Here is a 27,934-nt window from a genome sequence, read left to right as displayed (position 1 = left end):
GAACACAAGCAGGGGGAGTGGGAGAGGGAGAAGCAGGCTTCCCGCTGAGCAGGGACCCCCCGACGTGGGGATCGATTCCCGGGACCGCGGGATCATGACTTGAGCCGAAGGCAGACGCTTAACGACTGAGCCACCCAGGCATCACGTCATCTTGTCTTTGTCTTCTTTGTCTCTGTGTTCAACCTTGTCTTTTTCTCCTTCTTCCTCTTCTTTTTCTGCTCCTCCCTCACGCCCCCACCTCCTTCCTGTGAGAAATGAAGGATTCTCCATTGTCGAGTGATATGATCAGGTACATATTTTCAAAAGAGCCACCGCCATGACAGCAGGGCAAAAGTCAGATCGGAGAACGGAAGATCCTGGGGTCAAGGAAGACCAAGTGGAGAAGAAGAGGTAAAGTAGCTGCAGGGCAGCTGGATTGGAGGGGAAGGCGCAGATTAAGAGCTTCATTTAGCAGATGGAATTCAGGCTTTGATCACCAATTAGATGGGAGGGATTAAAGGAACAGCGATGTGACAGAGATAATTGGGTAAGGAAAAATTACTTAAACCCATACACCTACATTTTAGAGGAACCATGCTGGGTAGATGACTTTTCAGCGGACTACGTGAGTTCTGAAAGGGCAATTGACTTTCTTCCTTCTATCTTCCATCTTTATATTAACATCCTGAATCACCATCACCCCATCTTCCCTTTTAAGGAGCAGATCACCTCAAAAGAAACAAAATATCAACAGAGCTAGTTTCTCAGCCATCTTTCCATAATCAAATTCCCTTTGAATTCTTTAGGGACAGATGAACTCACACTGAATGAAAACACTGCCTAGTACCCCTGTTCTTTAAAACAAAAATCGTTTTTAAACTATAGACCTGGGGTTGCCTGGGGGGCTCCCTCGTTAAGCGTCTGCCTTCAGCTCAGGTCATGATCCCGGGGTGTCTCTGTCAAATAAATAAATAAAATCTTGAAAACAAAAACAAATACTTGTCAAGTTGATGTATAAATAACTGAATAAATAATTTAAAAGAAAGAAAGACAAGATGAAGCACAGAAACCTTCTTCATAATCCTTGCCCACCTTGCCTTCCTCACCCTTGGTATTCTAGCTTCGGGACAAGCCAGCGACTATTAGGTCTGCCCTTTGATCCAGAAAATTCTTCAACGGCCTGCCTCCTGTCCTCAGGTTCTGTGACAGTTTTGGCATCATCATCTTCTCCACAAGCCTTCTGACAATCTCTTCCTGCTCTCCTCTGCTTCTATTTAATAAAAATCCCAGTGCGTTTCCAATATTGATGTGGGTTCCATACATTTTAATCTAATTATTGTATTTTAATACCAGGGTACATGGTGGTTGAGACCTTGGGCTCTGAATCCTGACCACCTAGATCTGGATTCTAATTCTAACCCTTGTTGGGTTATGTGGGCGAATTACTTAATCTCTCTCTACTTCGGTTTACTCATCTGTGAAACAGGGATGGTGGCAGCCCCTACTTCTGGGGACTGTAGTGGAGATTCAGTGAATTAATGCATGTCAAGTGCTTGGAGCACAGGCTGGGACAAGCAGAGTGTTTTACTCATTCCATGAAGAAGCTCTTCTGTGAATTGCATAGACTTTATTTCAGAAAATACTTTAAAAACATTTTATTCTTGTTGTTGTGTTTATTTGTAAGATAACTAAGCAGATCATGTTAAAAATCCATTGCAACGTATCACTTTTTGTTGTTAGAGTTCTTAGAAAAAGGAAAATCTTTTGAAATAAAAGAGTGTCTTATTCCTGGGCTGAGAAGTTTAGGGCAGTTCTTGGGTTTTAGTAATCTTAGTCAGAGCCTTGGCTGTTTGGTAACTTATCTCCGATTTCCTCAGCTCATTTACTCGGATTCTGAAGAATCAAGTGGGTAGATTAAGTGCCTCATTTGGAGTTTCTTTAACCATGCAGCAGAACCGTGAATAGAAAGTTAAGACGTCTGGTGTTTGTTCCTCGACCATGTGACTCAGGGAACGGCCGTGTGCTTTCTCAGTCCACCATGGGTGACTCCATCTTTCACCATTACAAATGATGCTGAAATGAACATCCTCTACCTACCCCAAAACTCTTGCGTGTCTTTAATTATTTCCTTAGAACAAGTTGATCAAAGTAAAATGATTGAGTCAAAGGAAATAATTAGGTCTTTGGGTATTAGTGGCCAGCTTACCTTCCAAACAGTGTTTATTCAGTTGTGCTCCTACCTGCAGTGCTTGGAGATGTCCATTTCCTCCACACTTTTGCTACCACTGAGTATTTATCTTGTCGTTTTAATTTTTCCTACCTTCATTAGCCAAAGGAAAGAAAAGACAAAGGAAGAAGGTTCCTTGCTCGTTTAAGGGAGGAAAACTTCACCCTCATTTCTTCTTCTTTTTTTTTTTTTAAGATTTATTTCTTTATTTTAGAGCGAGAGCGAGAGCGACCATATGTGTGCTCAAGCAGGGGTGCGGTGGGGAGAGACTCTCGAGCAGACTCCGAGCTGAGCACAGAATGCCACGCCTCAAGTTCCACCTCTCCCTGAGATCACGACCTGAGCCGAAATCAAGAGTTGGGGGCTTAACCAACTGAGCCATCCAGGTGTCCCTCTTCATTCCTTTAATAATAAAAGATTGATGCTTCAGATTCCATTATTTTTCCAGTCACAGGAGTTTTAATAATCAAAACTTTTCATATTCACTAAATTCCTTTTAAATCTTCATAAATTAAATGCAAGAGATCCAAAAACCTGCTAATATTGCCATTGCGTGTATTAAGCATGATTAAGAAGAATCCCAAAGACTTTTAAACTTCAGAATCCAAACACTAACACTGACTTTTCAAAAGGACAACAGGAGGGGCGCCTGGGTGGCTCAGTCCTTGAGGATCTGCCTTCAGCTCAGGTCATGATCCCAGGGTCCTGGGATTGAGCCCCGCATCAGGCTTCTCGTTCAGCGGGAAGCCTGCTTCTCCCTTTCCCACTCGCCCTGCCTATGTTCCCTCTTTCACTGTGTCTCTATTAAATAAATAAAGAAAAGAACTTTAAAAAAAATAAAAATAAAATAAAAAGGACAACAGGAATACCAACAATTGGGATCAAAGGAACTCAGTCTGGAATGAGATTGTGTAAAGTTTAATTAAGAATAGTGAGACTTTACACAATTTAAGAGACATCTGGCACATATGGTTTGTGGACCAACTCAAGATCTCTTGGTGACATTGTTTAAAAAATGATCAGAACTGATACTTTCATTCTCTTTTTTATCCAAAAATGTATATGAATTAGAAAGATTGATACACACCTTTGTGATGATTGGTGGTACTATTTATTACCTCGCACAGTTTTCTTGTTAGGTGCTGTTTGGAATCATTATGTGTATATAAAGGAATGTTGATGCAAATTTATAGCCAAAAATTAGTTAACACGAAGAATATATCTATATATCTATATACAGATCTCAAATAACTTTCATGATATTTGAAAGTAAAATTTTGGGGATCTGTGGGAGGGAAGGAAGGAGTTAAACACGGCAGGAGGGTGCTGGGACGGGCCTCTGGGCTGACTTCTCATTAGGAAATCTGGTATTTCAGGTTGGACTGGGCCTTGGGAATGGCTGCTCCTTTGTTCAAGAGAAAAAGTGCATTAGATCTGGCTAAATGAATTCCAGAATTTTCTAGCATAGGAAAGTGAGGTGGCTCTCCAGTACCCTGAACAGAATTTACCCAATGAAGCCGAGAGCGGGAGAGGGCAAGAGGGCGTCCCTGATTCCCTGAGGTTATGCACGGTGACAGCCGTGGTCACAGACCCTGCAGAGCCTGGCACCACGGGACACCCATGGTGGTGATTAACTCTACAGATCCTTGCTCAGAGCCTTGATTCCCTTCTCACATATTTCGAGATTAGCTCTATTAAAAGCGACCTTGACCCTGCATTTCTTTATTTCCGGTGGTTTTGTTTTCCTGTTTTTCATCGTTCGGAGTACATTCATTTCTGCTTCTCTGATGACCAGTGTCTGCGCGAGGATTCCTTCTTGCGCCATTTTTCCAAAAGTTGCTTCATCGAACCTGTGACTAATTGGCTAAATAAAACCAACACATACTCCTGGAATTCAGGAGTCTGTTTCGTTCCAGGCCTGATGAAAGGGAGTAAATCGCACGGTTCCTTCTTGTCCTCCGTTATCTCTCCCTTTCCTGCAAAATCATCATCAAAAGAGATGCTGCAAAGTTCTTCATGAATCTAGAGCGAGGACTTTCATTCGTTGCCCATTATTCTGGAAATGTCCCTCCAGCCCGCTCCTGGGCCCCCTGCATCTTCATTATCCACGGACGGCTCGTGTAGGGAAGCCACAGGTCGGAGATGACAGCTGGCAGGAAGAAGAGAAAGGGCAGAGAGGTTGGAATGTAAACTAAACGCGAAATTTGTGATTTGGTGGAAAGAGCTACGGACCGGACATCTAACCCTGGGGCTCTAGGCTCAGCTCCATTCCGTGCCGTTTCACGGAAACTCTTGTGTCCTCACGTGCCTCACTCGTAGAATGGGAATCCTAACAGCCACGTGGCCCTCTTCCCTAGGATGGGGTGGCAGTCAGGAGAGATCCTGCACATTCCTTAGACGCTCAAGCTCTCTGAGAGCACCAAGCATTAATATTTTGGAAGGAAAACATGAACCAGGCAGGAAAGGGTAACATTGTCATTGTCCGTTCGCAAGACTGCAAGCTTGAGGAAGCCATGGATTAGGGACCTGGCCTTATCCATCGCTGTATCCACGGAACCTGGCATTGTGTACCCAGAGTAGACAAGTGTGGAAGTGTTACTCGTGAGCTAAGTCCTGAATGAGACAGTCAATCACACGGGGTCCCGCCTCAAAGGATTCTGCTGGACACTTGTGCTGGATGGGAACATCAGTGGATTGAAACCAGGTTTGGGGTCTAAAAGGCGAGGTTTAAGTCCTGGTGCCACGACTGCTGAGCTATGTTATCACTACATAGCTGAGAAGTGTGCGATCACTTCTCAGCTGGGGGAGCGACGGACCCTCTCCCGGTGTCAATGTCCTCACTTGTAAAATTGTGTTAAAACACCTTCAGGCAGTTTCTTCTTCAGCGGTGTCCTTAAAGCAACCTTTTTTTTGTTGTTCTTTGTTAAGGGCACCTTTAATCTGGCAAATGCTCTGAAAAGTTTTGTTTTGATAATTCTTGAAAAATGATAACATTCCACTGCTTGGCAATGCTTCTAAAATAATTGGTGAAATTGTAATAATAGGATTTTTTAAATCTTGGCTCATCTACAACTCCAGACTTTCTGTTGGTTCAGGTTGTTGGACGATTTTGAATCACAGAGGATTGAGGGAAGCAGCCCACCTGCATAAGGCTAATGGTTTTATAGGAACCCATCCTTCACTCGTAGGACACACTTCTCATGTAGCCTCATGCAAGCTCCTGTCCACTCTGGCCTCGCCGTACCTCCTTGCACCCCTTCCTGCCTGCCTCCAGCTCACTTCTCGGGGCACAGACCGCACGTTCGGTGGATGCGGACCTGATCATATCCCTACTGACGCCCAGGGCTGTTTTTCAGTATCCTCCCCCTCTCCCTCTCTCTCTCTGCCGCTGTCCTCTCTTTGAGTTCCTCCAGCCAGCTGGACTCAGTTCTCTCAAACTCAGATCTAGTTCTACCCTTCCCTCGGCCTGGAATATTCTCTTCTCCTATTGCCTGGCCAGTAACTGTCGCTCGGGTCTCACTGTTACTGTCTCTTCTTGGGGCTGGGCCTTTCCCAAGCCCCGAGACTGGAACAAGCATCCTTGGGACATTCTTCCTGGTCATCTCTGTGCCCAGTTCTTCCTCTGTCCCTGCGCCTCACGTAGGAACGTGCTTGTTATATGTTCATTTTACTAGAAAGGGTAGTGCCACCTGGCCAAAGATACACTGTTGGCTTTCCTATGATTATACTCATTTGTTCAGATGTTGATCCCCTACTCTGTGCTCGGCACGGTTCTGGGGGCAGGGGACACAGCAGCGAATCCATTGCCATAGGTCCTTGCCATCATGGGATTTACAGCCTGGGAGGGAGAAACTGATAATAAAGGAAGTAAAATCCATAGCACGTTAGATGATGGAGAACAAGAAAGCAGAAGAGGAGGGTAGGGCATGCTGGATGAGGTGGTGGGCATGTTGCAGTTGTTAGTAGGTTACTAGGGAAGCTTCACGGAGGTGGCATTTGAGCCAAAGTCTGCAGGAAGTGAGGGAGTGAGCTGGAGGGATATTTGGGGAGAACATCTCAGGCAGAGGGAAAGCCTGAGCGGGTGTTTCCAAGAACAGCTCGGAGGCCTGGAGGCCAGGAGCGCAGCAAGCTGGGGTGTAGCAGGAGCGGGGTGGGGAAGGAGAGAGGACTTTGAACTTTACTCCGCAGGCAAAGGGGGTCTCAGCAGAGGAGGTGGAGGAAATCTGACTTAATTTTTAAAAGGATCCCTCTAACCTCTGTATAGATAATTGGCTCGAGGGAGGCAAGGCGGGAAGCCAGGAGGCTAGTTAAGCTTTGCAAAAACCCAGGCGGAAGGAGAGTGGTGACTTGACTTAGTAGCTATTAGTGGGGGTGGTGAGAAATGGCTGGAGTCTAGATCTGTTTTGAAGGAAGGGCCAAGAGGATTTTCTGATGGGCTGAGTGTGGGACGTGAGGGGAAGCAGGGAGCCCAGGAGGCTGCCCCGGGCTCCGGCCTGGGTAACCAGAGGATAGAGCCGCCAGGAAGAGGACAGGCAGGTGGCTGGTAGAGGTTTCAGGGGACAGAGGAGGACCTCTGCCTCATACTTGAGACAAGTATATCTCAAGTATGTCTCATACTTGAGACATGTATTAGTTCGCCAGCATGTGTTTGAGTTCTAACGAAATGAATCTAAGAGGGCAATTTTCTTTAATCTGTACATGGGAGTAAAGAAATCTCATGCAATGTCCCCAAAGGAAGGGGACTAACATCGCCCTCTTGTACAGGATTCTACACCCGGCCCTTTCCTGGGGTGGGGGCGGGGCACACCAGGATTCCATTTCTCTTGGAATGGATGTCAACCCAGATTCTGTTTATTTTATTTTTAAAGATTTTATTTATTTATATTAGAGAGAGAGAGTGAGAGAGAGAACATGCGAGGGAGAAGCAGACTCCTGGCAGAGCTGGGAGCCGGATGCGGGACTCGATCCCAGGACTCTGGGATCACGACCTGAGCCAAAGGCAGTCGCCCAACCAACTGATCCACCCAGGCGCCCCCGGATTCTGTTTTAGAACCATCAGAACTGCTGTCCACACCTGAGGTTTGCTTCATTATATAAATAAACTTATTTTTATAGTCAGCTTGTTGGTAAAAAAAAAAAAAATGTAAAACTTCCCTCTACGTCTCGCCAGGCCTGAGCCAAATCACACGAAGTACGATTTCTCTAAGGACCGAGGTCCTTGGGTCATCACACAACAAGCAGCTATCCATCATGCACGCTGAAGGCCTGCTGTGTGCTGGTGGCTCTTCAAGTCCATAACCGACAGGTGTGCAAGGACTCTAGCGTGCTGGAGTTTTTGCCGCGGCCCTGGCTCATCTGCCTTTCCCGCTTGTTTTCCTTGCGTCCGCTGCTCCCCGAGATGATTCAGTGCCCCTGCTTTGTCCCTTTGTTCGTACCGTCGAAAGACCTTTTCCTTTCCCTCTCCCTTCTCCTGTCTTTCCTAGCAGGGTCCCAGCTGGCTGAGGTTGCCCAGGAAGTGATTCTGGGACAAGTGTGCTCTTACTCATTTTGTATTTTCCCTTCGGCAACTTTAAACTACCCTTTGCATGAGCTCCTGGGGGTCCTTTTAACATACTCCAGGCCAAGAAGCCTGAAGGGCTAGGCTGCGGCTGAGAAGCTACTCGTGGATCAGATCTGACCGGATGCAGAGAGTCCAAAGTGTATTCGTTACTGTGTTTATACATAACTAGTTTGTGACCTTCTCCTCAGCTAGAGAGGTTTATATACTCTCCCCAAGAATAGTACTCTTTACACAGGATGCCCCAATTCTTGGTGTTGATAGCCAACACCTGGCAGGAAGAGGCAGGTCGGAGGAAATGTTCTTGAAACTAAAAGACTGGGAAGGTGCCTGGGTGGCTCAGTCGGTGAGGCGTCCACCTTCAGCTCAGGTCATGATCCTGGGGTCCTGGGATCGAGTCCTGCGTCAGACTCATGCTCTGCAGGGCGTCTGCTTCTCTCTCTGCCCCTCCCCCTATCCATTCTCTCAACCTCTCACTCTCTCAAATAATAAATAAATGAAATCTTTTAAAAAAGATACTAAAAGACTGTGTATGCCATGAAAATGAATGTTAGTCAAGTAGAATATATTGTGGGGCATGTGGGTGTCTCATCAGTGAAGCATCTGACTCTTGGTTTCAGCTCAGGTTATGATCTCGGGGTCATGGGATCAAGCCCTGAGTTGGGCTCTGTGCTCAGTGCATAGTCTGTTTAAGATTTTCTCTCTATCTCTCAAATAAATAAAATCTTTTTTAAAATTAAGCTATGTTGGGGCACCTGGGTGGCTCAGTCGTTAAGTGTCTGCCTTTGGCTCAGGTCATGATCCCAGGGTCCTGGGATTGAACCCCACATCGGGCTCTCTGCTCAGTGAGAAGCCTGTTTCTCCCTCTCCCACTCCTCTGCTGTGTTCCTTCTCTTGCCGTGTCCCTCTCTGTCAAATAAAGAAAATCTTAAAAATATTAAAAATTAAGCTATGTTGCTAGATATTTGTATCCAGAAAAATGGATTTATCACTGAGTGAACTTAAAGAAAATATCGCCTGGTCAAAAAATTACTTTTAATTCTAAGCATTGAGTGAGAAACCATAGTTCCTAAGATGGATACATTCTTCCAGCAGCGGGTTTAGTCTGATTGTTTGGGTCTTCGCTGGAATCTGAGTTGTTTTTCAAGAGAACTGATTTCTGATGAAGCTGTTCACATGCTTTTGAAGCCAAGAGAGGGGGTGATTAATTTACATTCTCTTAGGGGCGCCGGGGTGGTTCAAGTCGATTAAGTGGGTTAAGCATCTGCTTTTGGCTCAGGTCATGATCTCAGGGTCCTGAGACAGAGAGACACCCCTCCCCCACCCCCGCCTTCGTCAGCGGGGATTCTGCTCTTTCCTCTGGCCCTCTCCCTCCTGCGCTCACTCTCTGTCTCTTTTGCAAATAAATAAGGTAACTAAATCTTTTTAAAAATTGCATTGTACAAAAAAAATCGCATTGTACAGACAAGACTGCATGAAGTTATGGAATTGTCTTGGTAGGATGAGGTAAAATGGTGCCCCCAAGTAAGCAAACAAACCCTCACATAGCCCATATCCAGAATCTCAAAGTCGCTGAATATGCAGTGTTTGAAAGGAGAAAAGAAATAAAAGTTTTTTTTTTTTTTGAGCTGCTTCTCCAATGATACAGGTTTGCCATCCTTCATGTTATAAAACAGAGTTGAAGCTTAGTATCATTTTAAGCATGGGACAAAGAGGGATACGTGAGGCTGGGGGAAAGGCAAAAGAAATGAACTTGACGGACCAAAAAAATCACACATCCTTCGAAGACCTCCCCTGTCTCGAGGACAGAAAATGCCTTGGCAGGAGCGATTTCTTCTGCAGTCAGAAGGGAATTGGTTTCCCAGCTGTTTTGGTGTATTTTCCTTATTAGTCTTTGCTCCCACGGTCTAAAAGCAAAGACCGGATCTTAGCACCTACAGTACTGGTCCAGAACTGCAGCTTCCCTCACGGGTGACTCACAGGCGGGAGCAAACCACCTACTGTAACAGCTGGACACAGACCGTGGCGGATGCAGCTCGGCAGCTGCTTGGCCTGACCCCCGAAACCGTGCCGTTGGCCGAAGCTCTCACCTTAGTGAAATAGCAAAGCTGGGGTTTAGATGCATGGCTACTGTTACTCATTTCTCCTAAATTGTATTTCTCCATTGCTACTCTAAGATCTTGGAGGTCATCTTGAAGTCTCAACTCAACTTAGGATGGCTAGGACGCCAGTCATCATTCAACATCCCACCGCATGAGGAGTGCCTGGGTGGCTCAGTCGGTTGGGTGTCTGGCTTTGGCTCAGGCTGTGACCCCAGAATCCTGGGATCAAGCCCCACTTCAGGTTCCCTGCTTAGCAAGGAGTCTGCTTCTCCCTCTCCCTCTGCCCTGCCACTTGCTTGTGTACTTTCTCTCTTTCTTTAAAATCTTAAAAAAAAAAAAAAAATTCCACACATGTGCTCTGGTACATAAGTGACCACTGTCTTGAAGAATAAATTTATGCTTAGTTTTAAATTTGGTTAGTCTTTGCTATAATTACGATCAGTGTGAAGTGAGCCAGCTTTATAGGAACTCGTTTCTTAAACAGGATGATCTCTTGCTGCATCTCTTCTGCTGTCTGGTATACTGCTCCCCTACCCGGAGGCCAGTTCTCGAGGCTTCACTAGAGACAGGGAGAGTAGGCACCTGCCCTCAGAAAGCCTCCAAGTCAGCTAGGGCTACAGATTAAAGTGTGAGAATCCTAGATTCGCCAGGGAGTGCAAATAAGATGCCATTACAGAGAAGGTGAGAGTATTTTTGGGGTCAGTCTATACCCCAAAGCCTGTGTCTTCCAGCCTCCCATTTTATTTTCCATTACCATTGTTTTGCAGAAATTGTTCTGCCGAGTATCTCCTCCCTTATTCTAGTACATTCTGGCCCTCACGTGGTACACAGCACTTTATACACAACGCCTGCCGAGTCAGTGTTTGCTGACATAATTGAATGGGGGAAGGCTTTGTGGAAAGGCAGAGCTTGGGCACAGCTTGAGATGAGGGGGGTTGGGGGGGTGCGGTGACATACTGCCCATATATGAGTCATTTGTTCTGGGCCTTGAGGAAGGGCTTGCAAAGTCAAAACAGAGCGGAGACAGATGCCAGGTTGAGGAATGAGCTACAGCGGAGCTGAGTGTTAGGTTGATGAAATATGGGGTCAGGGAGGAGGCCAGCCAAGACGTTGTTCTGGATGGGGTGTTAGTGTGGCCAGCTCTAAGAGCAGGGCCCTCCAGAGGTGGGTGGATGTGCCCACGCACGAGCCTGTCTTTCTCTCCCCATTTCGTGCTGGGGACATGCTCTTCATTTGTGTTAGTGCGTGTGTTATATTCTTGGTGGTGTTGGGGGGGCAGGCGGGGTGTGTTTGGAGGAGTTCGTAGTTCCTTTCTTTATGTTTTATTTTTAATTAGTTTCCTCTGGAATTGGGTGGTTTTCAGGAAAGAGGTTGAATGCATTTAGCAAAACTATTGGAAAACTGGAATGGGAAAATGAAAGTTTCTCTCTCTTTTTTGGTTCTCTTTTCAGTTTTTCCTGGTCCCCTGGATGACTTTAGAGAGAGAGGCCACAGATGAAGAAAGGGAATTCTGTAAAACCAGAAAGATACCTAGCTGGGGGCAACTGCTGGAGACAGGGAAAGCAGGAAGAAACAGCAGGTTTGGGAAAATAAGTGAGTTTCTGTGTTGGCCCTCAAGGAAGAGCTGGAAATTGCCATTTGGAATCAGGGCTCGAGCTCAAAAGAAGTCAGAGCTGGAAAGAGATTTAGCTGCAAAGATGGTAGTTAGAAGTGAGGGGACAGTGCCCGGGGAGAGCAGGTAGAATGGGGTCCTTTCTTTTTTTTTTTTTTTAAGATTTTATTTTATGTATTTGTCAGAGAGAGAGAGAGTGAGAGCGAGCACAAGCAGAGGGGAGGCAGAGGCAGAGGGAGAAGCAGGCTCCCTGCTGAGCAAGAAGCCCCATGTGGGGCTCGATCCCAGGATCCTGGGATCATGACCTGAGCTGAAGGCGACACCTAACGACTGAGGCATCCCTGGAAGGGGGTTCTTAGCTGGGGTCCATGGTGAGTCCAGTGATTGAAGTTTAAGGCTCTATAGCCACCAGAAACAGTGAGCAATATTTTCTGTGAGTTTCCGCCCGGCATGCTGGGATGGAGTGTGTCTGTAACTTTGGTCAGGTTCTTAGAGGTATCCAAAGGTTAAGAAATCGCGCAGAAGGGGAAGATGAGTCCAAGAAGGTCAGAGCCCTGAGGAGAAATCAGCATTGAAAGAGTTAGCAGAGAGGAGCCACAGAAAGAGGCCAAAGAGATTAGGAAGGCAGAAATCTATCCCGGAAGTCAGGAGGATGTGGAAGGCAATGGAACGCGTGGGAGTGTGGGCCGCAAGGTTCAATGGTATCTTAAAGTCAGATAGGATTAAAAGAACAGGTTCAATAGCCTGCTGGGAAGTCACTGGTGACTTTCCCGAGAGCCGTGTGAATGGAAAGCACATTGTGATAAGTGGAGAACGGGATTCAGGAAGAGGGAGTAAGTCTGGCTTTCTCTTTCTGGAAGGTTAACATTTGACAAGAGTGAATATTTACTGTGTTCCTGAGAAGGGCTGGAACTCGTGACATTCACTGTAGACGTGAGCAAGGTGACATGGGCTTTGGTTCTCATGGATCTTAGGGTCTCTTGGGAGAGATAGGCACTAATCAAATAACGACACAAAGTAAGTGTATCATCACAAACTGGGTCAGGGCTTTGATGGGAAAAAACATGGTGCCCAGCACTGAAACCCAATCTGGGGTCCAAGAAGGACCCCTGAGGACATGATCATTGAGCTCAGACCTGATCAGCTCCCAAGAGAGACCAGGAGTGAAATGGCTGGGCAAGGGAGCAGAGGGCAGAACATTCTAGGCAATGAGGGAAGTTAAAGCAAAGTGTAGAAAGAGAAAGGCCAGTGATAGCAGGCCGTGCTGGGTCTTTTAAATGACAATAAAGATCTGAGTTTAAGAACATTGAGGAAGCTGCCAACTTGTGGAGGGTCAAACACAGTTTTGTATTTTGAAATAACGTAGAGGAATCCAGGGGAGAAACGATGGTAGCTTGGACCAGCTTCCTGGCAAAGAAGGCGAAGAGAAGAGGAGGGATTGAGGAATCATGCAGGAGCTCACACAGCCCCAGAAGGCAGGAGACAGAACACCGAGACTTAGGAAGGACCGGCAAAAGGTTAAGTTTTTCTTTAGGGGCTGAACACTGAAGCTCATTTGTAGGCAAAGAGAAAGAGCAGAGGAGAGAGAGAACTTGAAGAAATACTAACCAGTGGAGGAGATACTGGTCTTCAAATCAGAAATACTGCTCTCTAGATTGAGAAGACAGGGCTGGTGAATTTGCAGGTGTGGTTACAGGTAGAAAGGAGGCAAATTGAGGCTTGAAGACTTGATCCACAAAAGGGGGCTTGTATGTGTTTTGGGGTGAGGCTGCAGCCTCCCAAATAATAAGGTAGTCCTGGGCTGCGGAGGATGAACAGCAAGAAGTTCCGAGATGGTTCACAGAGGGGACCTGGTCGCCATCTGCGTATGTGTACAAACACTGCCCGATCCTTCTATCACCAAATCAGTCCTTGGGTTTTATCATTGGAAACAGAGTCAGGGAATTTTAATATGTCGAAAGTGGCTCTCTTGAGCTGTACTAAGAAATTCTTTTTTCCTCCAAATCCATGAGGTGGTTTGTTCCAACAGCTGGGATTGGGATTGGGGTTGGGTGGGTGGGTGTGGTACAGCGAGGAAGAGCTCATATCCCAGACAGTCGAGTTATTCCTCAGGAGAACTGGATCATTGTGTTACAGACGAGACAGCCGCACAAGTCTGAATTTCCAAAGGCACGTTCATTTGTGTTTCCTACTACCAATTAAGTCCAGCTGTAGGGACACCAGTGGACTCCATCCATCTTTAAAAATCAACGCTGATTTTCAGTGTACTAAAACAGATGCAGTGAGAAGTCATGTGTCTCATGTCTCCAAACAAATGTGCTTAGTTAATGTCCTAGCTCAGAAAGAGAATTAGAGTTTTCAGTTGACTTCTAAAAAAATTATGAAGGATTAATGTGCATCCCCCCCCACCTTTTTTTGATACAGTTGTGGGAAAGTTGGACTCTTTTCAACACAACGGATCTTTGTTGCAGAATCTCTGAGTGGATCTATGCATTTGTGGGGACTCGTAGTCTTTTCCTGGGTCCATGAGCACAGCTTTGTCACAAAAATGGCTTTTCACTCTAAGATGTATCTTCTCTGAAGGTCAGAGGGAGGTGCGTGGTATGAAGGCGCCATGTTGGATTAGAAATGAGCAGTGCAGAACCGGCTACAGCAGTGGGCCTGCTTGGCAATCTTGAAATAAATGCAGCTGGGATAATTTCAATTTTTGATTCAACCCTTGGCAAGCCTTTAGTGTACACAGCCCTTCCCTCCCACCCCCAAACCTGTGGAGGAGGCTCAAAGGCTGGTTGTACTCAATGGTCATTATTCTGTCTCTTGGAATTGCCAGTAAACACTAGGTCAGCTCTGCGTCCTGCCCAGGTTCAGTTAGCACTCTGGGAAGAACTTCCTCTTCCTATGAGAGTTAATACATCTAATTGTTGAGCATAGCACTTTGTTGTGTTTGATGAATATTAGCTATTATTTCAAAACATGATAATTATTTGGGGTTATTCCCTTCCTAGGACTCGATGTGTACCCCCAAAGGGTCATGATAATGGAGCACATTTCCTTCTCTATGCATATAGTCTCTTGGTTCTAGGCTGACATACCCAGGTTTTATACCACATGAGTTCCAAGGACACCATTCACCGCTGGGAAAGTGCTTTTCAGTTGCACAGTGGCTCTGAAACGGGCTTCTGTGTTACAAGGTTTCAAGTGCTCACAGCTCACAATTCGCTGGTAGAACCAGATAAGTTTAGCAGCCGACAGTCTCTCCCCCCTTCTCAGTCGATTCCTTTCTGAGTTCCCAGGAGAACTAGGTTTTGGAATTTTCCCTAAATGTCTATCCTCCTAGGGCTGAATCGAACCTTTGGCGTTTCCTGTTCTATACTGGGAACCAGAAGCTTTCTGAATTATCTCATAGGACATTTCCTGATCTATGAATCTTGAGAGCATGAAGATCATGTTTTCCCCTCATCATCTCCTGATCTCAGTCTCCAAGGAGCATGTGTGTGTTTCATTACAATTCCACCGGTTCCCGCGTTCAGTGATAAATATGTGGGTTACAGTGTGTACATTCATATACAACACCAAAGGTTACCAGTGTGGATTTATTGCTTGTTACATCATTTTACTGTGGGGCTGATTCACTCGATCAGTTTATTTAGCAATGAGGGAATATTAAATAAGGCAACTGTACCAACTTACACCAGCCCTAGCTTCGCTGGGTCCACCACCTCTGCCCTCTCCTAATCAGTGGCTTGATAAGGTCAATCATGCTCACAGAGATGGGCCTGTCACGGAGACAGCTGTCTCTACTCAGGGACTTCCAGAACAAGAGGACACCATGCGTCTGAAAACAAAGGTGGTCTTCTCATTGATGATTTCATTTTCACTTTTAAGGTCTGAGTATTCTTCTCTTGCTATTGTTTACTTGATCCTTTGTTGTTTGGATGACATTGTTCTGAATGCTAACTCCAGAACGAGGTTCTCCTGTGTCATCCTGATCAGAGTTATTTTATTCCACTCCACTGACCTCAAATCACTGGTCACAAAACCCTTGATGTTCAATTAGGAATAAGTAAGTTATTACTTATCAAAGGATCAAAGTTAAGCCATGTTTATTAAAAATTGGGTGTTTCTGGGTGGGGGGGATGAGGGACATAGGGGATGGGGATTAAAGACTGCACTTGTAATGATGAGCACTGAGTAATGTATAGAATTGTGGAAACACTATATCGTACATCTGAAACTGATAGAACACTGTACATTACACTGGAATTAAAATTTTGAAAACTTTATAAAAAAAGGGATGTGTCCATCGTTTTATTTTTAAAAGCTTCCCACATGCAGAAATGTTGAAAGAACTGTAGAGTGAACACCCTTGTACCCGTCGGTCAGTGTCTACAGTTGTCATTTTCATATATGCATTTACTATACAACCATATATCCATCCATTCATCCATCGTATCTTTTTAGTTTTTGAAATGTTCAAATAATTTTAGATTTCCAGAAAAGTTCCATGAATAATACATACAGTTCCCAAATACCCTTCATCACCTTCCCCTAAGATTATCATGTTACAAAACCATAATACAATGACCAAATCAATATTAGAATTAATCAACACAAAATTAACATTATGACACTATTTTTTAAACCTTTTAATAGTGATTTTTTATTTTTTAAGGATTTTATTTATTTATTTGAGAGAGAGAAAGAGAAGAAGAAGAAAGAGAGGAGGTAGAGGGTCAAGAAGACTCCATACCGACCTTGGCGCTGGAAGTGGGGCTCAATCCCATGGTCTTGAGATCATGACCTGAGCTGAAACCAAGAGTTGGATACTTAACTGACTGCACCACAGAGGTGCCCCGTGAGTTTTTTTTTTTTTTAATTTAAAAAATTGTTTTTCTGACCGGAATTTACATAAAAACTTGGGGAAAAAATACTACAATACTATTAAACGAATCTACAGAACTTATTCAAAGTGCCTCAGTTTTCCCATGAAGGTCCTTTCTCTGGTGCAGAATGCAATCCTGGACCTCACCCTCCATGTAGTTGCTGTGTGTCCTTAGCCTATGATCAATGAAAGCCGCTCTGTCTTTGTTTATCTTACCCTTGACCCTTTTGATGTGTACTAGCCACTTACTTTGTTGAAGGTCCTTCCGATTTGGGTTTCTCTGAAGTTTTCCTGTGATTAAATTAAGACTATGCATTTTTTTGCAAGAAGACCACAGAAATGAGATTATACCCTTCTCTGTTTATCACATGGTGGGGGTAGGCATTTTGGCACTCTATATAATTGTCACAGATACATCTTTCATCCCTTGGTTAAGGGGTTGTATGCCAGTCTTTTCCACTATAAATTTATGATTTTTCACTTTGTAAATAATAAGTGTTTTGGAGGAGATATTTCAAGACTACACAAATATTCGGCTTCTCCTTAAATTTCACCTACTGATTTTAACAGGCATTGGAGGGGTTTTGCCTATGCTCTCTAATGGTGATTTCCTATGTCCCTCATTCTTTCTACATTGATTGGCTGGGATTATACCTTAAGGAAAAGGTGTCCCCTCTTATTTATATATATATTTATTTATCTAATTCATCTTTCTATCTGTTCCATTATTTATTTATATCAAGATGGAGTCAAGGATCATTCTTTCACTTTGGGGTATAATCCAGTATTATCTCAATTTATTTTGTTACTCCAATTGTCCGTTGGGTCATTGGAAGCTCCCTTTAGTTGAATTTCAGCATCCTTTTGACCTGTTCTGACATTTTTGGAGCACTTTCTTACTTTCTGGCAACATAAGATGTTGAAGGTTTATTTTGTATTTTCCCTATTTTTTTTGAGGAGCCCTGGGTTGTTTTATGAGAGAATGGTGCTTAGAAACCAAGATCTGGGCACTAAGTGTGCTTAAGGCTATGGGAGTCCCATCACCCTCCCCATGGATGCAGATAAGTGTGTGTGTTATTAATGTGTACCACCTGTATTTCTATATTTATCCATCTGTGTGTGTGAGTAGATGTGTGTACATATATATTTACAGATTCTTATTCACATATAATAGACCAACTTGTAGCTCTGCAGGGGAAAACATGGTTCTCATTATCCACAGTGTATTAACTTATTTGTCCAATCCCCATACACACATCAAGTAGTTTCAGAATTGCTAATTCATAGTCCCTGCCAGAGAGACAAATTTGCTAACCAGAGCCCAATATTTGTACACTAGCCTTTTTGTCTTTAGCTCTATGGTTTGTAGCCAAAAGTTGTTTAGCTTAGTCCCTTTCTTCCCTACCCTCTTCACAGTTGTGTTATTCATTTGTAATACAGTCAAGTTCACTTGTTATTGCTTGTGTTCTGCTTTGGATTTCTTCCACATCTTGGTTGCTTCAAAATATTTATACTTACTTTTTTGATGTGTGGGGGACCAACATTGCTGTGATTCTGAAGTTGGAGTAATACAGAATGTCCAGCCACGAAGTGTTGCCTTTCCCCTATTCTTCCCTCCACATTCCCATCTACTCCTTGCAGGGGATCGATCTCGTTTGTGTCTGGATTATCCTTCCTACACTTCTTTTGCACACAGTAGTAGATTCACAAACTGCTCCTTTTCTCTCTTTTGTGAATCCATCTTATTTATGATGCATTTCACAGTAAGTGGCGGCTGTCAGTATGTGTTCACCCTAAACACTTCGGCATACCTGTCATTAGCTAAGCTCCAATTTATAGGCATTTCCCCCCTTTTTATTTCTTTTAAGGTAAAAGTCACATGCTGTAAAATTCATGAATCTCAAGTGTACCACCGGATACATTTTCACAAACGTGTACACTTGAGTGAGGCAAATCCCTAAGAAAACGTGAGGGGGTTCCCATGACCTCGTAAGGTTCCATTGTCCTTCCCAGCTACTTCCTGCTCTAGCTCTGAGACAGCCGGTATCCTCTTTCTTTTTTCTGCCATTGATTGCTTTGGCCTGTTATACACTCTGTATACATGAAATTATACAATGTGTACTCTTGTGTGAAGCTTCTTTCACTTGGCCTGTCTTTGGAATACATCCATGTCTTGGTGTGGATCCCTAGTTCACTCCTTCTACTGCATTAACACACAGCTGTAAACATACCAGTGTACACAGGATGAACGGGGAAGGCGTTCCCTTTCTAGGGAGTGAGACTTTCTCCATCTGATGGTTCAGAATCTCTTGGTGTTGTGTTGCAGTGCCGTGCTTCATATATTTTAAATTATTTTAAATAATTTAACTTTAAACACATTGCCTTGTGCATATATGCATAGTGCTTTTCTTTTCCTTTCTTTTTAAAGATTTTATTTATTTATTTATTTGAGAAAGAGAGCAAGGGGAAAGGCAGAGGGAGAGGGAGAAGCAGGCTCCCTGCTGGGCAAAATACTTTTTTGTATTTTGTAAATGCTGTATTTGTAAATGCTGACTGCAGGTGCCCCCTCCACCCGTCTCACTGTGGGGTGGAGGCATGGAGGCCTGTGTCGTGCTCGGTGGCCCGGGTCAGTGAGGTGCCCTGCTCCCACCTGTGGGAGCCCAGGGAGCCCAGTGCAGGGCTCGATCCCAGGATCCTGGAATCATGACCTGAGCCGAAGTCAGATGCTCAACCGATCGAGCCACCCAGGTGCCTCACATAGTGATTTTCATTCAAAAGCTCAGTGTTAAAACACAAGTAGAGGCTTTCCGTATAGACAGAGAAATGTCCTTTAAGACTTTTAACATTTAAAAAAAAAAGACATTTAATATTGAAAAATTCATCCCACAAAATCCTTAATTCAGTACCTATTTATTGAATATTTATTACATGCAAGTTATTGCATTAGATGCTTGAGAACACAGGCATGAAGAAGACAGAGGCCTGGCTGTGGGTGTTTTCGGGCATTCAAGGAACACTGGGACACTATCAGAGAGGGGATTTCCTATGAAGAACCCCAATCATCATCCCATTTGTTTGTCCAAATCATATGAGAAATGCAGCAATCTTCAAAACCAGTAGTCCTTGGAGAGAAGCTGACCGTGGTTTTTGCAGCTGTCGTGTGGGCTCAGGGTCATGGAGAGGATCAGGGAATATGTGAGAAGACAGTGGGGGCTCCCGCAGGCCCGGAGCGCTGCTGCCGAAGGGGGGCTGGCATCAGGAAGTGCGTCTCACCTCTGGCAGCAGCCCCTGACACACAGGTGGGAGCAGGGCACCTCGCCGACCCGGGCCACCGAGCACGACACAGGCCTCCATGCCTCCACCCCACAGTGAGACGGGTGGAGGGGGCACCTGCGGTCAGCATTTACAAAAGGCCACAGGAACCCTTCACCCCTTCTCATGCACAAAATAAGGCAAAGTGTGGCTCAGTCATTTGCTTCAGGACACACCTTGGAAGGCGCTCGACGAACGCTAATTTAGTTGAAAAGATGCGTCTATTTAAAATCTCTCTAGGGGTGCCTGGGTGGCTCAGTGGGTTGGGCGTCTGCCTTCTGCTCAGGTCATGATCCCAGGGTCCTGGGATCAAGTCCTGCATCGGGTTTCCTGCTCAGTGGGGAGCCTGCTTCTCCCTCTTCTGTCTGCTTCTCTGCCTACTTGTGCTCTCTCTCTCTCTCTCTTTCTCTGTCAAATAAATAAAATCTTTGAAAAAAAAAATCTCTCTCACGCACTCCCACAAATAAAAAATAAATAAATACTAAAAACCAAAATCTCTCTCTCTCACTCTCTTTTTAAAGTCTTACTGAGTAACCTGTAAAAAAACTTTTTGGTATAAATTCAGTAACTTCTAGGCTTAGACATGATAAATGCTTTTTTATTTTTAAAACAAAAATATGAACTGGAATGGAAACGACTTTCTTCCAAAACACTTTAAAGAAACAAATTATCATGTGGAATCTCATTTTGAATGAATCAGAGTACAGTAAATCTCAAAATATCCCCCGAACTGCCCACTGTGGTTTGCTAAACAGGAAAATGACTTCAGCAGGATGGTCTTTTTCCCCTAGATTCACAGCAGGCAGCCCTTTGTGCTGCTCCGAAAACATCTTAATTCTTCCCCAAGTACCATGTTTCTTGGAATTGTTCACCGGAAATTAATAGTATTCTGAGTTTTAAAGTAATTCAAACCACCAGTGACTTTGTCCTAGCGTTTCACAGTAGCATACGCAGGCAAGCCAGCCAATTAGAACAGCCTTAGTCACCATCGCACACAATATCCCTCACACAAAGACATGTGTTTCCGTCCCAACTGTGTCCACCAGGCTGCCCTACTGGTTAACGACAACAAACAAGACCCATGAGTAAAATATGTTGGATAATGTCAAGGATGAAGGGGGAAAAAGTTGGGCAAAGGCAGATCTTGAACCTGCTGAGGTAGAGGAAGAAGAGAGGCTGCAATGATAGATTGGGTAGCCAGGGAAGGCGTTGCTGGGGAGGTGATATTTGTGTAAAGCCCTCAATGGTATCTGAGTCATCTGGGGAAGCGTGTTCCAGGCAAAGGGAAGAGCATGTGCAAAGGCCCTGAGGCAGGAGTGTGTCTGAGGAACAGGAGGGCATGGTTGGAATGTAGTGAATGAGGGGGAGAGGAGTGAAGAATGAGGTTAGAGAGGGAACAGGGGCCACGTCATGAAAGACCTCAGAGGAAGGACTTCGGCTTTTACTCTGAAGGATGGGGAAATCGTTGGAAGGTTTTGAACTGAGAAGAAAACTGACCTCAATGGCGTCCCCACACCCAAAGCAGAAAGGGCGGTTGAGAGGCTCTGTTAAACCAGGGACTGTAGCACAGAAACTCTCGTGAAGAAGGGAAAGCCCATTTTCAGTGTTTAAAGACAGGCTAGGTCTCCCCAGACAAGGAAAAATAAGAGAGCAGAGCATTCGTTCGCATAACTGAGCAGTTGGGGACTAAATGTGTGATGTTATTTTTAGAAGATAGCATTTTTTTTTTTTAATGCCCTGCTCCTGGTTTCTTGTATCTTTTAGAGAACACATGGGGTATAGATAAGGAAGCACAACCTTCCAAGTATAGCAACGAATTAGGAGGCCTTGTTTCTAGTTCGGGTCCTGACTTTGACCTTGTAATATCCTAGGGTTGGTTACGTAAATCTTGAGCTTTAGTTTCCTCTGTGGGGAGCGTAATTGTTAATTACTTTATGGAATTATTTTGTCAATTAATAACATGTTAATAGTGTGACAGTCATAAAACACTCGGAGTGTCTTTGAAATAGGCATGACCCAGAACCACGGTGGTGACCTATTAGTGTCGCTATTATAGGAAACACATGGCATTTTAGCCCCGAAAAGGCTCATGGACAGGAAAAACTGTGGGCGAAGGGGAGTGACTGGTGTGAAGCCGGAAGGAGGTGAGTGGTGTGGAGAATGACATTTAACTTCAGGACCTTTTGATGTTTTCGGGCCAGGATTTTGCAATGCTGCTTTTTAAAAAGGGACGGTTCCTGAGCAGGATGTGGGACCGAGAGGGTGCGTGTTAAGGTGAATCGCCTCCCGGGCCCGGGATCTGGCACCAGGGCCCCATCACCTCTCTACCTTATTCATACTCTGCTGGTGCCTTTGACTTGAATAATGTGTGGTTTTAAGCCGTGTATTCAAAAGGCTGGCAGGGTTGACCTGTAGCAGAGATGCCATGGCTCATCGTAGGTATATAGAGGTACGAGATACTTATTTTCTTCATTACATATTAATTTTCAAACAAAACTCTGCAATCCCCAATAAGTTGGCACAACTCTTGATGAAAACAAGGCAGACTCCGGTAGATCTTCCGTAAAGATACAGGAGGGTTAGTTCAGATGTCGCCTGGAAGACAGGACTAGAGGACCTCTGTCCATTAGGGTCAAGGTGTCTGTTGCTCTGATAAGATCCTTTAAATGCTTTCTTAATTCATTCAACAGATATCTTTTGATAATATACTGTGTTGGGTGCTCCAGAGTCTTAAAGGATGAGTAAGACACGGTGCCTGTCACCAACGAGCTTATAACCGAACAGAGAAAGAACTATAAAACCAGGCAGTATGTGTCATGGGTCATGAGCAGTCATGAGGGGGCTGTAGAGGTGACAGTGGGGAGAATCCTCTGGCTCAGAGACCAGGAATGCTTTGTGGAGGAGCGGATGACTGGGGGTGGGTGAGTGTGAGGAGGGCCGTGGTGCCTCCACATAGAGGAGATAAAAAAGCCAAGCGATGGCTGGATAAGGCTTCTCAGAGGGGGTACACCTGCCAGCGAGGGCTTCACGGGCACAAGGGAGACAAGAGGAGGACATTACGGGGCCAAGTGCCCCACCTGAAACCCACTGGGTATGTTAGAGAAGGGTGGCCACCAGTTAGGACAGGGGTGGGGGGGTGCGCTCTGGGAGAAAACGCTGGGGACGTAGACTTGGGCCAGACTTTATACTTGAAAGTCAGGTTAGATGTTTGCAGCTAGTGGAGGGAAGATCTCTGTCCCAGCTGAGCTGGGACCTTTGCAAAGGGCATTCTAGGGACACAGATCTGCAGTGAGGGAGAGGATGAACTGAAGGGCGGGGGGAGTTAGAGGGGAGGGGAGAGGATCAGCGGGAACAGGAAGCAACAAGAGAGACGGGCAAGAATGAGACCTTACGGGGGAAAGACTAAGACGACTTGAGGACCAGGGACCGGGAATCATGAAAAGGAATCCCAAGATCCGGGACTATGGAAGGGAAGGGAGGCAAAGATTCCTCCAAAGGGCTGGTTTCACGGAAACCTGGAAGACTGTGGCACGGAATAGGGAAGTCCAAGGTGCCGTGTCAGTCTGGAGGACGATTATCAACCCAAGCCCGCAGAGTCGCGGAGACCAGCCGTCGTCAGTTGGGCACCTTGACCTCTGAAGGTGTGTGATTAATGGACGCGTGGTATTTCTCAATGCCTCATCCGCTCAGCACCATCTAATCTCCTGGAACGTGATCAGATGTCGGGCTCCTGCTGTTTGAATTTATTTCCATTGGTTGTCTGTGTCAGCATGGAAGCGGACGTTTGTGCAGCTTTGGTGGAGAATAAAGGTCATGTACATACGTGCTTATTTCTAAATGAGCTGTAATTATATGCACAACTCAGGACTCCATGACTCACCTCTGCCCTCATTAACTCCACCCCATGAACTGCCTCTTTATTTCAAACATGAAGTCACTTCAACGACTTCACTTTTTAAGTCTTGGCAGAGATTTAATGACTTTCTTTTTTTCTCTCTCTCTCTCTTAAAGGAACCCAAGAGTTTGGATGCCACACTCTCGTGAGAGCCACCAAGGACTTGGAGAGAGACGCATTGGTTCCCCAAGAGTGGGCGGGTCTGTATTCCTCACTGAGATGGGACCTCGCTTCCCGCACTATCCGCTGGAGGGGAGAGCAGGGCACGGTGTCCGTAGCTAGTGAGAATCTTTTCCCCCATTCCCCTTGCACCAAAGATCAAAAAGCATGGTGGACATTTTGGTTTCTTAATCCAAGTTGATTTAAATGCCCGGTGAGGGGAGAAAAGTAAAACAAATAGGAGTGTAATATCCTGCTTTTAGCTTTGAGAGAAGCAGTTCACAGGAAAAGGCTATAAATCAGGAGAGGCTGGTGGCTGGTCCTGTGGCCCAGCACCAGGGATGCTTTCCACAGGGCAGTGAACTGGAGAAGAAAACACTGGAATCCCTTCAAATCCCTGCATACACTCATCTCAACACGTGTTTGTTGAGTCTTGGCTATGGTTAGAAGATTGTTTTCAGCACAAAAGAGAGTTTCTGCTCTTTGCTATGATAAATATGTGTATTGATATAGAGTAATTTCTAAGGTCGTCAGAGGGATTTGCAGGACAGAACTTAGAATCCTCTGTAGGTGTGCGATGCAGCCTTCACAAACGCAGTCTTGGAAACCAGTATCTTTACTTGATAATGACACTGAAAGTATCCCTCCTACCCCTAGCTCCCAAAACTGTGATACTTAAAATACTTTTAACCAGGAAATACTACAAACATAAAAGAAGGACTCCCATGAGCTTTAAGATTTATTCAGGCTGAACCTTCATGGGGTGCCCACAACATGCGGTTGAATATCTTACAAAATTCGGGGACCACAGCAACTATATGAGGCCGTTTTATCAGCCCCATTTTAGAGATGAGGACACTGAGGCTCCAACAGGTTGAGTAACTTCCCCAGCTTCATACTAGTGAGTGGTAGACTGGGGACTGAAGCCTAGGTGCTCAGGTTGTAAATTCTCCTCTCTTCTACCCTACCAAGGCTGCCCCACGAGAAAAGACACCAGAAACGGACTCATCTGGGCCTATGGAAACAAAGTACCTATACCCTGAAGTGAACAGAATTAAAAATCCTCTTGATAAACAGACCTCAGAGCGCTGGGCTGTTTGGTTTCAGAATCTCTTGTCACCTACCCACCCTATCCATTTTGGGGTTTAATGTTCAACGAGGTTATCACATGGAAATCCAGCAAGCAAATCTTAGGAGATTTTCAGGCCAAATTGTAAAACCCATAATGTTTACATGGTCTAGATAAAATTTTATTGTCTATTTATATTTCAATTTCCTAAATGCCGATAGCAAAACTGCCCTTATATAAACACGAGAAGAAATTCCCAGCACTCAAATACTACTTTTATCTACCTTCCCTATCTCGAAGCTTCTAGAAAAATGCATCTAGAAAGCATCTAGAAAGAAGCATCTAGAAAGATGACATCTTTTCCAACCACCATCCTCCTGCACCTGCTCCTGTCACTGGACGTAAGTCTAAGGTTTCTCTAAAGTTAATGATTAAAATATTCGAGTGGACATTATTCATCATTTCTTGGGAGCATTCTTGGGTCATCCATTAATGTGCAGTTCTGAAACAGCATAAGGTAGATTCTTAAATGGTGCAGTATGGATTCTGATCTGGAGAGAATTTCACCTATTATGAATGGTTTTTATATAAAGAACCACCCGTAGATCTCCACTTTTGAACATTTCCCCTCTTCACTGGTAGTCAAGATTGTCAAGGCCACTTCCTCTTTGATCAGGTTGTTATTCAACCAGAGTCTTTTTTCAAGGGAACAGCCCTTCTGGAGAAGGGTTCAGAAACCCACAGATTCCTACCAAAAGAAATTCCTATATTCTTATCCAGTGCCTGTTTCAAATACGTGTCTCTAAACATAATTCCTTTTATCATCCAGACTCTTATGATTCATTCGAAAGAAATTCAGAGCCAAATCAAGGTTTTTAAACAAATATTTCTAAGGAGCGTGTTGTACAAGTTTGACCTATTTTAGCTTCCCCAGGAGGTTATTTCAGGTCGATGAATAAGGATATGTTCATGAAGAGCAGAGAATACATTTGTTGATTCTTAAAAGAAAACTCAGATTTGGTGAGACTTGAAGTTTTTCTTTGGTGATTCATAATCAGTTTTGCAACTTGAAAGCAGTTGATGAATCATTCATTTTACGAATCTGCTGTCACTTCCTTAGAGAGAAGGGCTCCCTTTTCCTTATGGTTTTCTGAAGTTTGATTCAGTTATCTGAAAGCTATCAAGGTAGCCTCATGTCTACTACCTCGCAGAGAAAGAGGATGTTATATGCCAACATCAACTTTATTGCCAGGTAAGAGGCTGGGGACTAGTGGTGTAAATTGTGTGAGATGTCGCTGCTCTGGGCTTCTGGGTCCCTGCAGAATGGAGGTTGCATTGGAAAAAAAAAAAAAAAAACAACAAAGAAACAAACAGACGCTATAGAAATACCAGTCCTGGTTTTCTAAGTTCTACACAGGAAGTCTCTTTTGAGCTATCTTGTTTCTTCTTTCCAGTGCAGTAAACTTGAGCCACCTGGACCACTGCTGGGCCCTATGACCTTTCACTAGGATGGAATGGCAGCTTTAACTGTAAAAACAAGACAAAATACCTTCAGCTAGTTAAGACATAAATGTGGCATATTTATACTGATGAGGCCTTTGGGAAGAGAAAAGTGGCTGCTTTCAGGCCCAGAGAGATCATATACTGCGTTTCTGGATTCCTTCTTTTGATCAGGAAATCCGATCAATATCCTTATAGGGAAAGGTTCAAGTGGGTCACAGGTGGGGCGCTTTACTTAAACTGTCTGCTTCTTAGTCCATATTAGGCAACAGGAACTGCCTGAAAGTCATTTATTTTTCATTCTGTGTCATTCAACCATAAATGACTCAGTTCTGATATTATTTACCAAGTTCCACTGGACTCCTAGGAGAGGCAACCCGAGAACACATGTAATGCTAATCTTATACACTCAGCAGGGAAGGCAAATGAGTGAGTAGTAAAAGGGATGCTTTTTCCTTAAGATCATAATTAGTTTAATAGCTGACTCACATCCCAGGGACTTGACCGAGTCCTCAAAGTGCTTCATTTCTAAAAGAATACAACTAAATCTAAGTTATTTTCCTGTCAAATGGCCAAGCTTATTAAAGCTTAAGGGGGATCCTTAAAAGTCATACTTGAAACCTTACGGGATTCGAGAATCTAATCTAGTAACGGTCACAAAGGTGAAAATAATTATGAAACATTAATCAAATATTCAGCCTGTCAGAAGAACTTATGACAACTTTATTTATTTATTCATCTATTTATTTATTTAATTTTTAGGTTTTTTTTCAGTGTTCCAAGATTCATTGTTTATGCACCACACCCAGTGCTCCATGCAATACATGCCCTTATGATACTACTTTAAAAAATAGAATTTATTTTTACTTTAGAACAGTTTTAGGTTCGCAGTAACACTGAGTAGAAAGTACAGAGCTCCCCTGCCCCCTGTCCCCCAACACATGCACACAGCCTCCTCCACTATCAAAGTCCCTCACCAGAGTGGTACCTTTGTCACAATCAATGAACCCACACTGACACATCATAATGACCCAAAGTCCATAGTTTAAACTAGGGTTCACTCCTGACATTGTACATTCTATGGGTTTTGATGAATGGATAAGGACATGTATCTGCCAGTGTAGTAGCTTACAGGTTGGTTTCACTGCCCTAAAAACCTCTGTGCTCTGCTTATTCAGACATTTTATTTTTTAGTTTCCAATTAAGTGATCCAAATATAGGTGAAGTTTCAGAAGTTTAAAAAAGTACAAGAACTCAGTGTTTAGCTTAAAATTAATGGTTGCTTAAAATCATGAATGTTTTTTGCTTAAAGTATACAATATCAAATACTAAATGTCAACATTAAGATTTCATTATTTCAGAACATGTGTCTGAAATTTACCTCTTCAGGTGCCTTGGGAAAAAAAACTGTTGGCTAAGTAAATTAAACAGTTTAAGGGTCTGAGAAGCTTCAGCCAAGCAACACCACCAACTATCACCAATCCCCTGCCACCTGGGACTTGGCTAAAATTAAAGACTTAAACAACAAAGGACAGAAAAATCTCTATAAAGTCTCCAAATAATTAGGAAAATAAACAACCCCTTTCTAAATAACCAATGAGTCTAAGAAGAAATTACAGTGGAAATTAGAAAATATTTTG

At 44.2% G+C, this 27,934-nt stretch overlaps 2 long non-coding RNA genes across 5 annotated transcripts; one reads left to right on the top strand and one right to left on the bottom strand.

Annotated features, from left to right (window-relative positions):
- Positions 1–208: 208 nt before the first annotated feature.
- On the bottom strand, positions 209–2,313 carry LOC116600761. Of its 2 annotated transcripts, XR_004289801.1 has the most exons (4): positions 2,186–2,313; positions 1,072–1,249; positions 560–935; positions 209–245 (listed from the first exon to the last, which is right to left on the bottom strand). It is a non-coding gene; the product is annotated as an uncharacterized LOC116600761 (long non-coding RNA). The 2 variants fall into 2 exon arrangements; XR_004289800.1 differs by lacking the exon at positions 209–245 and having other exon boundaries at positions 394–935.
- On the top strand, positions 219–27,026 carry LOC116600758. 3 transcript variants are annotated; one of them, XR_004289798.1, is made up of 3 exons: positions 219–390; positions 23,683–23,766; positions 24,698–27,026. It is a non-coding gene; the product is annotated as an uncharacterized LOC116600758 (long non-coding RNA). The 3 variants fall into 3 exon arrangements; XR_004289796.1 differs by lacking the exon at positions 219–390 and adding an exon at positions 4,570–5,039; XR_004289797.1 differs by lacking the exon at positions 219–390 and adding an exon at positions 16,154–16,332.
- The last annotated feature ends 908 nt before the right edge of the window (positions 27,027–27,934 follow it).

The sequence above is a fragment of the Mustela erminea genome, chromosome 10 (assembly GCF_009829155.1).
Source record: "Mustela erminea isolate mMusErm1 chromosome 10, mMusErm1.Pri, whole genome shotgun sequence".
NCBI classification, from domain to species: domain Eukaryota; kingdom Metazoa; phylum Chordata; class Mammalia; order Carnivora; family Mustelidae; genus Mustela; species Mustela erminea.
This window is presented reverse-complemented; position numbering and strand designations above follow the sequence as displayed.